Genomic DNA, 13193 nt, shown 5'->3' on the forward strand with positions numbered 1-13193 from the left:
GAACCCAAGGAGCTTATTAATCCAGGGCTTCCAGGCTTTGAAAACATAGGTTGGGGAAAAAACATGTCTAGTTTATTACATATAGAAAAGGATCTAAGGATGTCCTTGGTTCTTCACCCTTACTGCCTGCCAATCACAGTGCAATCATGAGCAGAGGCCCTGGTCCACGGATGGATCCCCTCCAGCACTCACCAGTCACGTGCCATGATAACCATAGTTTCAGAAGGCTGTTTTCCGTCTGTGCCACACACACAGCTGTCCTGCCAGAGGTCAGAATGGGAATGCTGTATTGCCAGCACTGTGGCAGGGGTCACAGAATGCAAGAACTCTGCTAATCACCTATCTGCGGTCCATTGGACACTCATTGGAGCAGATTTTCAGCAGTGTTCAGCCCCCAGCAGTCCCCTTGGGACTAGCTGAGGGCCAATATGGTTTGGGGACATATTGTAATAAGAGATAGATCCCGTAGCTCCTGAGAAGAGGTGGAATTTTCAGACCCAGATATGCAAATCCCCCTAGGGTACAGCCCTGCATGGCCCCACCCCAAGCAAACTCATTTGCATATGGTAATCAGCTCTGCACACGTGGGAGCACTTAGCATCCTGGGATGGGAAGAGGTGACCCTACGCACCCCTGTGTTCACAACCTACACACTTCTGCAGTCATAGTTGTACAAAATATGGTCATGAGTTGTCATCTGAAAACTGACTAACACACTGGTCAGTAATAGCCCTGTGAAATATACATAACAACATTATGTAGGAAGTTAACACATTCTCTCTCTGTACTACTACTAGAACATGGTTAAGACCAGGCGGCCTCGCCTAGATAAAGGTGATAAACAGGTTTGTCCTCTACAAAGGAGTTTGAGTTTATCTCAATTTACATGTTAGCTGTAAACAAAGCCATCAAGCTAAACCAGCCGAGGTTATCCTGAGCCTGAACTCTAGAATTAACATGGCTCCTGCACCCCAGAGAGACACTGGAGAGTGAATCCCCAGGAGGCCTTCCTGACTTTTAGGGCAGACAATTCCTTTGGGACTATATGGGATAGCGAGAGACCCCATCTTTATCCTTCACTTTAAGGAGACAAAGAAACCAAGTGATCTGATTGCTGTGAAGGGTCCTGGCCAGGCTGGCCAGTGAAAAGCTGGAACAATGGTTGGGGTGAGAAAAACTATCTTGCTAGAATAAGATTTAGTCTTTTAAATGTGTGTTTTCACTTTTATTTGCTGGCAACCATCTCTACCTTTCTCTCTTTTACTCGGCATCACTTAATCCAAGCTTTCTCATTACTAAACTTGTTTTGCTTTCATTATAGATCATCAGCCCTGGGTAAGATCAGTAACGGGTTTGCTGCCAGACTGCTGACAGGTCGGACTGTTTTACTGTCTCTGTGGAGGCAGCAAAGTTATTACTCTTTTTGTGAGGGCTGAGTGAGAGGGACTGGTCCCTGCAGTAGAACTATTGGGGGGCAAATTCAGGGCTGGCAGGGTACTAAGGTCAGCCAGCAAGGAGTAACCAGGTTGGGCAAAGTGTGAATGAGGCTTGCGAGCTGCTGGCAGGCTGCTGGTGTAGACCTTTGAACTAAAGCTGCGTAGACGAAAGACAGCCAGGGCTACAAAGCAGACATTGACTGAACCCCTTCCTGGCCTAGATGAACCCCAAAACCTCACAGAGGGGATTTCCAGAGATCTCTGACTGGGGCAGGGTGGCTGCTGCTGTGACTGCATGGGTGGGTAGAGGAGCAGGGCAAAGGCCAGGCAGTGGGTTAGACTCAGGGATGGGGACCAGGGTGAACAGTGCCGTTGCCCAGCGGGCAGAAGGGAGAAGGAGAAAGCCCAGTTTCACAGATGATGCTGGACTTTCTCTCATACTGGAGGTAACCCACCCACATTGGAACCTGCTGCTGGACCCACAGAGCCAGAACGTCTGCACAACCCCAGAACAGCTGGGGGGGTGGGGGGGCAGGTAGATCCTCAACAGTGCAGTCCGTGGCTCCAGCTGGCAACTTGAGAACATTGCATAAAACAATGGAGACCTGCAGGATAGAGCCAAAACCCTGGCAGCATGCTTGGCTGGGCTGCAGGGGACAGCAAATCAGAGGGCATCAGCCCCTGGGCTAGCCCCACAGAGAAGGGCAGCCCCTATGCACCATCTGAAAAAGTGGGGATCAGGACACCACAGCAATGGCCAGGCAGGGATTAAGCCAGTATGTCGATTACCACAGAATACACCAGTGCATGGCACGTGCAGGGGCAGGGACCATCTCTTTGCTATGTGTGTTTAGAGAGCCTAGCACAATGGACCCCTGGGCACTACCAGAATACAAATAACAAATGATAATCACCACATATGGAGGGGCGAGCTTAATTTAAAGGCCCCCTGCCTAACCTCATTTTCACAAAGGACACTGTTAGAACTACTGCCTCACACAATTCCCCCCACCCTACCTGTCCTCCTTCATGACACAATGGTCTAGCAATAACACCAACAGTTCACTTATGTCCCCATCAGAGCTGGCTGCTGACTGAGCTGTAGAGGGCAGTTACATCCCCTGGGTCATCCACTCTTCAAGTAGATGCTGCTGGGGAGTAGAGCAAGCAAGGTTCTTTTTCTTCAACAGGGACTCAGGTGTCTACACATAAGAGTGCAGCGACACATATGAAAACCAGTGGAATCATCTGCTACTTCCCCTAGCCAAGAAATGCCACCCCCAGCCTCATCCAACCACTCCAGCATATATTGTCCTCCAGACTCATCACCTAGGACCTCTCTCCTTGACAGCCTCTGTCCCCCTGGTCCCAGGAGTCACAGCACACATTCCACCTGCTGCTTCCCAGGGACCCTAATATAAGAGCCTGCTCTGGGTGAGGTCACCGATGGAATGCTATTGGGCCGGGAGCACTCTGTGGAGAGCAAGCTGGAGAACATTAGAGACTAGACCCAAAGACATGTAGATCTCAGGGAGACTCCAATGAAACGGACTTGCACATCATCCGCATAGACGCACATGCAAAGCATCATCTTTCATGGCTGCAACTCTAAGGAGGCCGCAGATTCCACAACATCCATTGCTGATGTGGCCAGGCAGCTACTGGAGCACAGAAAGCAGCAGCCCTTACCTCCCCATCAGTCCTTCCCCAACCCCACACTGCATTAGTACACACAGATAGGGGGATTGCCCCTCCACCCCCGCCCCAATCCAGTTCTCCCCACCCCATTGCAAGGTGGTGTGGCAGAAACCCCAAACAGAACGCTTACTGGTGTAACCCCATAACCCCTGGAACCTAGCGAGTCACCAGTGAACCCATAACTGTTGCTGCTTCTAACACCAGCATGCAAAATCTGTCCCTAGCCCTTACCTCACCTACAGCAGCATCCTCTGATCCCACAGTACTAGGACCTGGCTAGAGTTCTCCTCTCATGAAGTAGAGGAAAGTAATGTAGAAGCTAAACAGCCAGTATCAAGCCTGCTCTTTTTAGTGTTCTTGGATCTCTTCTGTCTAGAGGGAAGCTGTTCTGAATCACTGTCAATTCCTTCTGGCTTCTGCCCACCTGGCCCAAATATGAATCCAAAACACTGAGAACAACAAGTTTGGGATGTGGAGAACCTGGGATCCAGATCTGGGCATGCGGCAGTGGCCTTTTCTTTTTTATGACAAGGAACAAAGCCTGCTCATTTTCTCCCAACACACCCTTAACCAGGAATCCAGGGAAAAGCCGGGGGACGCTGTGGGCCACGGGGGTGATGGATTTTTCACCACTGGATTGCTCGAGTGTAAGGAGAAATAATGGGGTGGGGCAGGAGAGATGTACCTTGACTGGATGAACTGAGTCAACTTGCACCCAGAGCAAGGAAGACACTATCTAGCAACTTGGAAGCTAAGAGTGAAAGTTAACCCAAAAAAATACTCCAGAAGAGTCAATGCTGGCCTACAGAAAAGACCCAGGAAGTAGATCCTATTCAAGGATATGGCTAAAATTCAATCAATGGCATTCAAATAAGCAAATCACACCAAAATCAAATATTTCTTATAGTCTCTCCCAACTAGATCATCATTCGGGCTAGAGACCAGTTCCCAAAGGCTCGTGTCTCATTTGCCAGGCAAGAAAGTCTTAAAAGCAGTGTCAAACATCAGTCAAAACGGATTCATCTGGAACCTTAGCTTGGTCCTCAGAGCCCTATTCAGCGCATCATTCAACATCCCGAGGACAGTTCTCTTGTTTCCTTTCCACTGAAGTATCTTTTGTGAACATTGCTATTGGAAGAAATAGAGAACCAGTGGCTCTGTCCACAGACACCAGCTCTGCCTCTTCCATGAAGAGAGCAGCATGACTTTAAGGATTGATCTAGCCTTTGCTCCTGAGCAGAAAGCTTTTTCTCTAGGTGAGAGGATATTATCCTTCCATCCTGTTGCAAGATGCTAAACATCTGAAGGCAAAGGAAGCAGGCACATGCTTGATGTTCAAAGAGGAATCAAAACTTATACCAAAAGAATAAAATCCTTCCTGAAACCCATCTTTCTGTTCTCTGCCACTTGGCAATTAAAGCAAAGGAAGTCCTGAAAAGATCTATAGCTAAATGGCTTATAGCATGCATCACAGAGGTTCACAAAGCCAAAAAGGTATAACTCCTTCAAAATCCATTACAGAACAGTCACCCGTATTCTGTGTTCTTATAAGGAAATATATATCATTTTATTCAGAAAACTTTCCCTCCCTTGGATACGCATTCACTACTGGTTACATTCTACCATAGGTTTGGCAGACACAGATAAGGGGGACAAAACACAGCCATGTTCTCTTACCTGTTTGTTCCCTAGTACCTATGTTCAAAATTTCAGCCTGTACCCAAATTTGAACACCGTGTGTTATTCAGCTTGCCATCCTACTTGGAATAGTTTCATGGTTCTCTTCAAATGTTCCATGTGTTCATTAGAGACATAACTCCAGTATCTAAGACATGTATTAAGATTTCCAGCTTTGGGAGACTGCCACCCTAGCATGGGTCCAACAAGAAGAAAGTTAACAATTAATCTGATTTTCACTGCAGTCTGCTTGGGAAGAGAATCCCCACAGTAGGATTGGCAAGACATGGATACTAGGAGAATGCAAATTACCAGGGAAAGCAAAATTTCTCTCTGTCACAAAATACGCCATCACTGAGGGTAGATAGCAAGGCACGTTAGTGTAGCACTGGAAAGATGCACACAAGAGTGTACACAAGTTTTACATGTGCACAAAACAGAGATCATTTGGGGAGTTTAGTCCCATTATTCTGTTCAGTAGAATTCTACTCAGCAGCCAAACTCATATGAACTGTGGGTCATAGACTCAAGAAATTGTGGAAGGGGAAGAAACAGAAAGAAAGATTCAGGAGCATTAGAAGAATATACTTTTTAATTTTAGCTCCTGTAGGAATTGAAGTAACTTAGATTGAAAAGATTCCCATACAGTTCCCAGCAAAAGGAAGAAACCTCAGAATTAGAACAAGTCTTTGTCAAAGCTAAACAAAGTCTTTTCAGTCTGGCACGAGCCTCTGTCTAAGCCCAATTTCCTCAGCTGGGCTAAACCATCCCAGACTAAATCCAGTCTCTGCAGAGCCGCAATTCCCAGGCTAAACTGAGTCTTTTGTAAATGGAGCAGGTCTCAAGTGAAGTCACACTCCGAGGCGAATGTCATTCCCAGGTCAATGAAGTCCTCCAAAGCCAAAAAGAGCTTTTCTCTAAAGCATGCTTCCCAGGCCAACATAGGCCTTGTCTACACTGGAAAGAGTTAGCCAGTGTAGCTGTACCAGTGTAGCTATACTGGCAAACCCTCCTAGGGGAGATGCATCTGAAGTGCGTAAAAACACTCTATTGCAAGTATATCTTATACCAGTTCCTGAAGTATACTGGGAAAAGTACTTTTTGCCTGTATAACTGTGTCTACGCTAGGGCTGTTGCTGGTACAAAAATCACACCCCTTTGTGACAGATAGCAATTTCCTGCAATATCATGGACAAACCAGACTGAATTAGGTTTAAGTATTTTAGGAGTTCATTGCATTAAAAATGCAAATGTTTATGTGTTATTGTGGGATTGTATGCAATGCCTCTAAGGTGGAAACATGGCTAATGGGGCCATGTTATGGAGGCAGTGTTATGAGTTTCAAATGGCTAGTTGAAACAATGTGAATTTTAAGTTTGGTGGGTTTTGGGGGAAATCCCTAGGGGGAGGTGTATGTAAATGTAACTCCTCTGGTTATGAAAGAACTCAGCCTTTTGTATCTTCACTCTGAGAAGGGGACCTTTGTCTGCTGACCACTTGTTCCATGGGGACAGAGTCAAGATCCAAAGGGTACAAAGCAGTGACACACAAAGGTGCTTGTTCTAAGCGAAGGCAGTTATGAACTTGTAACCACAGGAAAACCCTCAGTGGGGTTTGAAGAACTGTTCACCTGCCAGAGCCCTTGATGGAGTTGGGGTGATCTCTGGTGAGCTTATTAGTATGTATGTAGGTTCTTTTTATTGTTTTAATAGAATTCCTCTGTAATGCTTTTACCTTAAGAATAAATGTGCTTGCTTAGAAAGAGCTGTGTGGTAACTTAACTGTGGCATTTATGCTGTTTGCAGCCTCTGGGGAAGGAAGACACAGCAGGCCTGGTGAGGCAGTCTGCCTTTTGGGGGATTCACAGTGTAGGCTGGCAACTGTGCAGAATCTGCATGAAGGATTTCTTATAATGGTGAAGAAACCCATTATTTTCCCAGAAGTATGGAGACCTTTTCTTCCTTTGAGGTTTTTAAAGTCAGGCTTGACAAAGCCCTGACTGGGATGATTTAGTTGGGGATTGGTCCTGCTTTGAGCAGGGGGTTGGACTAGATGACCTCCTGAGGTCCCTTCCAACCCTGATATTCTATGATTCTATGCCTGGAAATGCCCCAGTCAGGAGGGAAAGAGACCCATGTTTCTGCCCAAGAGTGGCGATAGCTGGGAAGGTGAAGGCCTGAGTGGGTGCCCCGGTGGACCTGGGGGGGAACAGGTGCAGTTGCTCTGAACTGTGTCACCCCAAAGCAGCATAACTATATCGTGGCAAAAGCATCTAGTGTAGACCATACAGAGACTTGGTGGGATAACTCGTATGACTGGAGTACTGTCATGGATGGTTATAAACTGTTCAGGAAGGACAGGCAGGGCAGAAAAGGTGGGGGAGTAGCACTGTATGTAAGGGAGCAGTATGACTGCTCAGAGCTCCGGTACGAAACTGCAGAAAAACCTGAGTGTCTCTGGATTAAGTTTAGAAGTGTGTGCAACAAGAGTGATGTAGTGGTGGGAGTCTGCTATAGACCACCGGACCAGGGGGATGAGGTGGATGAGGCTTTCTTCCGGCAGCTCACGGAAGCTACTAGATCGCATGCCCTGATTCTCATGGGTGACTTTAATTTTCCTGATATCTGCTGGGAGAGCAATACAGCGGTGCATAGACAATCCAGGAAGTTTTTGGAAAGCGTAGGGGACAATTTCCTGGCGCAAGTGCTAGAGGAGCCAACTAGGGGGGGTGCTTTTCTTGACCTGCTGCTCACAAACCGGGTAGAATTAGTGGGGGAAGCAAAAGTGGATGGGAATCTGGGAGGCAGTGACCATGAGTTGGTTGAGTTCAGGATCCTGACGCAGGGAACAAAGGTAAGCAGCAGGATACGGACCCTGGACTTCAGGAAAGCAGACTTCGACTCCCTCAGGGAACGGATGGCCAGGATCCCCTGGGGGACTAACTTGAAGGGGAAAGGAGTCCAGGAGAGCTGGCTGTATTTCAAGGAATCCCTGTTGAGGTTACAGGGACAAACCATCCCGATGAGTCGAAAGAATAGTAAATATGGCAGGCGACCAACTTGGCTTAATGGTGAAATCCTAGCGGATCTTAAACATAAAAAAGAAGCTTACAAGAAGTGGAAGGTTGGACATATGACCAGGGAAGAGTATAAAAATATTGCTCGGGCATGTAGGAATGTTATCAGGAGGGCCAAATCGCACCTGGAGCTGCAGCTAGCCAGAGATGTCAAGAGTAACAAGAAGGGTTTCTTCAGGTATGTTGGCAACAAGAAGAAAGCCAAGGAATGTGTGGGCCCCTTACTGAATGAGGGAGGCAACCTAGTGACAGAGGATGTGGAAAAAGCTAATGTACTCAATGCTTTTTTTGCCTCTGTTTTCACTAACAAGGTCAGCTCTCAGACTGCTGCGCTGGGCATCACAAAATGCGGAAGAGATGGCCAGCCCTCTGTGGAGATAGAGGCGGTTAGGGACTATTTAGAAAAGCTGGACATGCACAAGTCCATGGGGCCGGACGAGTTGCATCCGAGAGTGCTGAAGGAATTGGCGGCTGTGATTGCAGAGCCACTGGCCATTATCTTTGAAAACTCGTGGCGAACCGGGGAAGTCCCGGATGACTGGAAAAAGGCTAATGTAGTGCCAATCTTTAAAAAAGGGAAGAAGGAAGATCCTGGGAACTACAGGCCAGTCAGCCTCACCTCAGTTCCTGGAAAAATCATGGAGCAGGTCCTCAAAGAATCAATCCTGAAGCACTTGCATGAGAGGAAAGTGATCAGGAACAGCCAGCATGGATTCACCAAGGGAAGGTCATGCCTGACTAATCTAATCACCTTTTATGATGAGATTACTGGTTCTGTGGATGAAGGGAAAGCAGTGGATGTATTGTTTCTTGACTTTAGCAAAGCTTTTGACACGGTCTCCCATAGTATTCTTGTCACCAAGTTAAGGAAGTATGGGCTGGATGAATGCACTATAAGGTGGGTAGAAAGCTGGCTAGATTGTCGGGCTCAACGGGTAGTGATCAATGGCTCCATGTCTAGTTGGCAGCCGGTATCAAGTGGAGTGCCCCAAGGGTCGGTCCTGGGGCCGGTTTTATTCAATATCTTCATAAATGATCTGGAGGATGGTGTGGATTGCACTCTCAGCAAATTTGCAGATGATACTAAACTGGGAGGAGTGGTAGATACGCTGGAGGGGAGGGATAGGATACAGAAGGACCTAGACCAATTGGAAGATTGGGCCAAAAGGAATCTGATGAGGTTCAGTAAGGATAAGTGCAGGGTCCTGCACTTAGGACGGAAGAACCCAATGCACAGCTACAGACTAGGGACCGAATGGCTAGGCAGCAGTTCTGCGGAAAAGGACCTAGGGGTGACAGTGGACGAGAAGCTGGATATGAGTCAGCAGTGTGCCCTTGTTGCCAAGAAGGCCAATGGCATTTTGGGATGTATAAGTAGGGGCATAGCGAGCAGATCGAGGGACGTGATCGTTCCCCTCTATTCGACATTGGTGAGGCCTCATCTGGAGTACTGTGTCCAGTTTTGGGCCCCACACTTCAAGAAGGATGTGGATAAATTGGAGAGAGTCCAGCGAAGGGCAACAAAAATGATTAGGGGACTGGAACACATGAGTTATGAGGAGAGGCTGAGGGAGCTGGGATTGTTTAGCCTGCAGAAGAGAAGAATGAGGGGGGATTTGATAGCTGCTTTCAACTACCTGAAAGGGGGTTCCAAAGAGGATGGCTCTAGACTGTTCTCAATGGTAGCAGATGACAGAACGAGGAGTAATGGTCTCAAGTTGCAGTGGGGGAGGTTTAGATTGGATATTAGGAAAAACTTTTTCACTAAGAGGGTGGTGAAACACTGGAATGCGTTACCTAGGGAGGTGGTAGAATCTCCTTCCTTAGAGGTTTTTAAGGTCAGGCTTGACAAAGCCCTGGCTGGGATGATTTAACTGGGAATTGGTCCTGCTTTGAGCAGGGGGTTGGACTAGATGACCTTCTGGGGTCCCTTCCAACCCTGATATTCTATGATTCTATGATTCTATGATTCTATGCCTAAGTCTTATGAAGCTGGAGTGGCCCTCTGGTAATGTTGGCATTTAAACCTGTCAGCTTTATATTTCAGTGTTTACCGCCTTTGTGGTGAATGACCAGTTCACACCCCTCCAAACTACTGTTTTGGGCTGTCTGCAGGCTCAGGAAGACATTTCCCCTCCCACTTTTTGTCTGTCTTGTATATTTAGATTGCAAACTCTTTGGGACAAGGACAATATCTTACTATGAGTTCATACAGCACCTGGCACAATGGAGCCCTGCTCTCATTTGGAGCCTCTAGGTGCTACTGTAATACAAAACAAAAAACACCAATAAATGAACACTGCATCAATTTACACTTGGGTCAGGTTTGAGTTTTCTGTGCCATCATGAAGACTAGGAACTTTTAGTTTAATGAAAGCTGAGATTCCAGAGCCCAATTCTGCAGCAAGAGGTGAATTCTGCAGCAAAAATCATGGTTGCAGAATTGTGGAATGCAAGGGTTCTGGCCTTAATACTCTAAAACTGCGTGAGAGTTTGTATAATAGGTTCAAATAAATAGGAAAACAAAACCCAGAAATGTGGGTGACTTTTAAGTACTGCATAGAGAAGTGCAAAGTCCTAAGGAGAAAAAAATGTAGATCTCTCAAACTGGAGCAACCATGTTTCCATTCAAGAGATAATCAAGCCCTGAAGGAAGTTATAAAATGCAAAAAACTTAGAGCTAAAATAAATGTGAAATGAGTTGGTGGAGTCAGTTCCTAGTGGGAAAGTTTCTACATCACAAAAACTACAGATGAAATTTACCTCTTTTTGCTGTTTCAGCAGAAAGGCAAAGGACTGAATAGGCCGTGGTAACTGAACTGCTTTCTCACCCATTGTAAGAGGGGCCTGTGGATCAAGAGTGAGGTATGCAGGTGGGGAGGCTTGCATTGCTACAGCTTGTGCTGTGCATATTCTAATAGAGAGAGAGGTTTTCAGTCTCCTGGGCTAGCAGTCTGGCACTTTTTACTGACACTCACATATTTAAAATGTGGGATGGGACACAGGGAGAGCTTTGCTATCTGCGTAGTTTCCAGTCAACTAAAAGTTTTTGATTGTTTATGTAAAACATATGAAAGCAGCAAAAATAGAGAAAATAGACATGTATGTTTCAACACAAACATCCAAGAAGCAATTACCTCCCTGACAGAGATCAAATCAACTACCAGTTCTGTTAACCACCACAATATCCAGCGTAGCAAATGGAGCAGCTAGACAAGAAAACCACCATTGGAACCTGAACACACTCTCCGATTCTGTGCACTAGAGGGAACAAAGCCGCATTGCCAAGGAGACTGCTGGATGATCTCATAGGTCTTTCCCAGCTCTTGATTTAATGCAAGCCCTCCTGTCCTTCAACGAGGCATGGAGTTTAGTTGCTGTGAAGTCCAGGCAATGGATGTGTTTTTATGGGGGTGTCCAAAAACTACTGTTGCAAGTATGTTTGTGGTGGTTAATTATCTTTTACAGTTTTACTTTTTTGTCTTTTGTTCTGTTATTTTCTCGAAAACATGCTATGATTTTGTGCCAGTGGATGCATTTAAGCGACCCACATCCTTAGGGGAAAACAGGTCTCTGGCTCCCTTGTTATATTAACTCCTGGTTGCCACACCACTTGCATGGTATCTTTGCAGTATTTCATGTTGATATGCTGTGATACATATTTAGGAGCAAGCATCTGTTTGGTATTTGTTGCAGCTGTACCAGTTATGGGCAACAGCCACCTTGGTGGGCTCTGTTCAACCTGCAGGACCTGTGCTTCCTTACATGCTTCCCTGTGGAACCTGGCCTTACATATGTAGCTGGTACCTCCCATGCCAGGGACCCAGCATGGCACCTGACTGCCAGCTAGTAAAACCCTGATACAAACAGGTCCCTCTCTTCCTTAGCCTCCTGTAACCACTGCTTACACAGCATGGCTCTGTCTCCCTCGAGTGGCTGGATCACATACAGATTTATGATTGTTACAACTTTTGAATTAGAGAGCCCTGTCCCAGAAGAAGCTCATGCTTCAGAGACCCCAGGTTTGATTCCTGCTGCCGATGACCTACTCAGAAGCATCCTTACTTGCTACCATATCTTTATATTCTGGGGTTTATTCCTCTTCTTATACTGCACTCTGCTAATAATGGAACTCAAAATACTTTGCAAACATTGAGTAAAGGCTCACAGTCCCACAAAAATATAGTTTAATAATGCCATGCCCATTTTACAAAGGAAGAAACTGAGGTTCAAACAGGTTAAGTGACTTCCCTCCTTCTTGTTCTTCAGAAAGTTTTTCAGATAATTGGAAATTTATAAACCGCGCTGGGCAACTAATCTGCAGTGATTCTTTTTTTTTTTTTTTGGGGGGGGGGGGAGGTTCTGCTTCTGGATTCTCTACAAACAAACAGTTTATAATTTTCTCTAATTTATTCAGCATTCTAAATTCAGAGTAATTTCCACAAATCACACTTGGTCTGCAGCACATTCATTAGCAGTGCATTGTAAGTATTCTATATTGAGCAGATGACACAGGAACATGACGCGTGTCTTTACCCTGAGCATAACTCTTTAAATGCAGGCATCTGGTTAAATACTTTTGTTTACTAACCCAAAATTCACTCTCCATCCAGTCCTTCTGTGACTAGTCTTGCCATGGCCAGGTCTTCATACTGTCTGAGTGCATTGCCTGCCACCATGGGGCCTCATTCCTGACTGGCTCCCCTGTCAGCTACTGGAGTAGGGCTGCCAATTTTGGGGGACATATTCCTGGAGGTTTCAACACATGACATAATCTTTAATTCCTGGAGACTCCAGGACAATCCTGGAGGGTTGGCAATCCTAGCAAAATAGGAGGATTGTCTGAAATAGGAGAGTAGCAAAATACGGACCCTGGACTTCAGAAAAGCAGGCTTTGACTCCCTTAAGGAACTGATGCGTAGGATCCCCTGAGAGGCTAATATGAGGGGGAAAGGAGTCCAGGAAAGCTGGCTGTATTTTAAAGAAGCCTTATTGAGGCTTATTGAGGAACAAACCATGCCGATGTGCAGAAAAAATAGCAAATATGGCAGGCGACCAGCTTGGCTTAACAGTAAAATCTTCAGTGAGCTTAAACACAAAAAGGAAGCTTACAAGAAATGGAAACTTGGACAGATGACGAGGGAGGAGTTATAAAAATATTGCTCGAGCATGCAGGGTGTAATCAGGAAGACCAAAACACAAGTGGAATTGCAGCTAGCAAGGAATGTGAAGGGTAACAAGAAGGTTTCCACAGGTGTGTTAGCAACAAGAAGAAGGTCAGGGAAAGTATGGGATCCTTAATGAAT

The sequence above is a fragment of the Lepidochelys kempii genome, chromosome 8 (genome assembly GCF_965140285.1).
Source record: "Lepidochelys kempii isolate rLepKem1 chromosome 8, rLepKem1.hap1, whole genome shotgun sequence".
Lineage (NCBI taxonomy): Eukaryota > Metazoa > Chordata > Testudines > Cheloniidae > Lepidochelys > Lepidochelys kempii.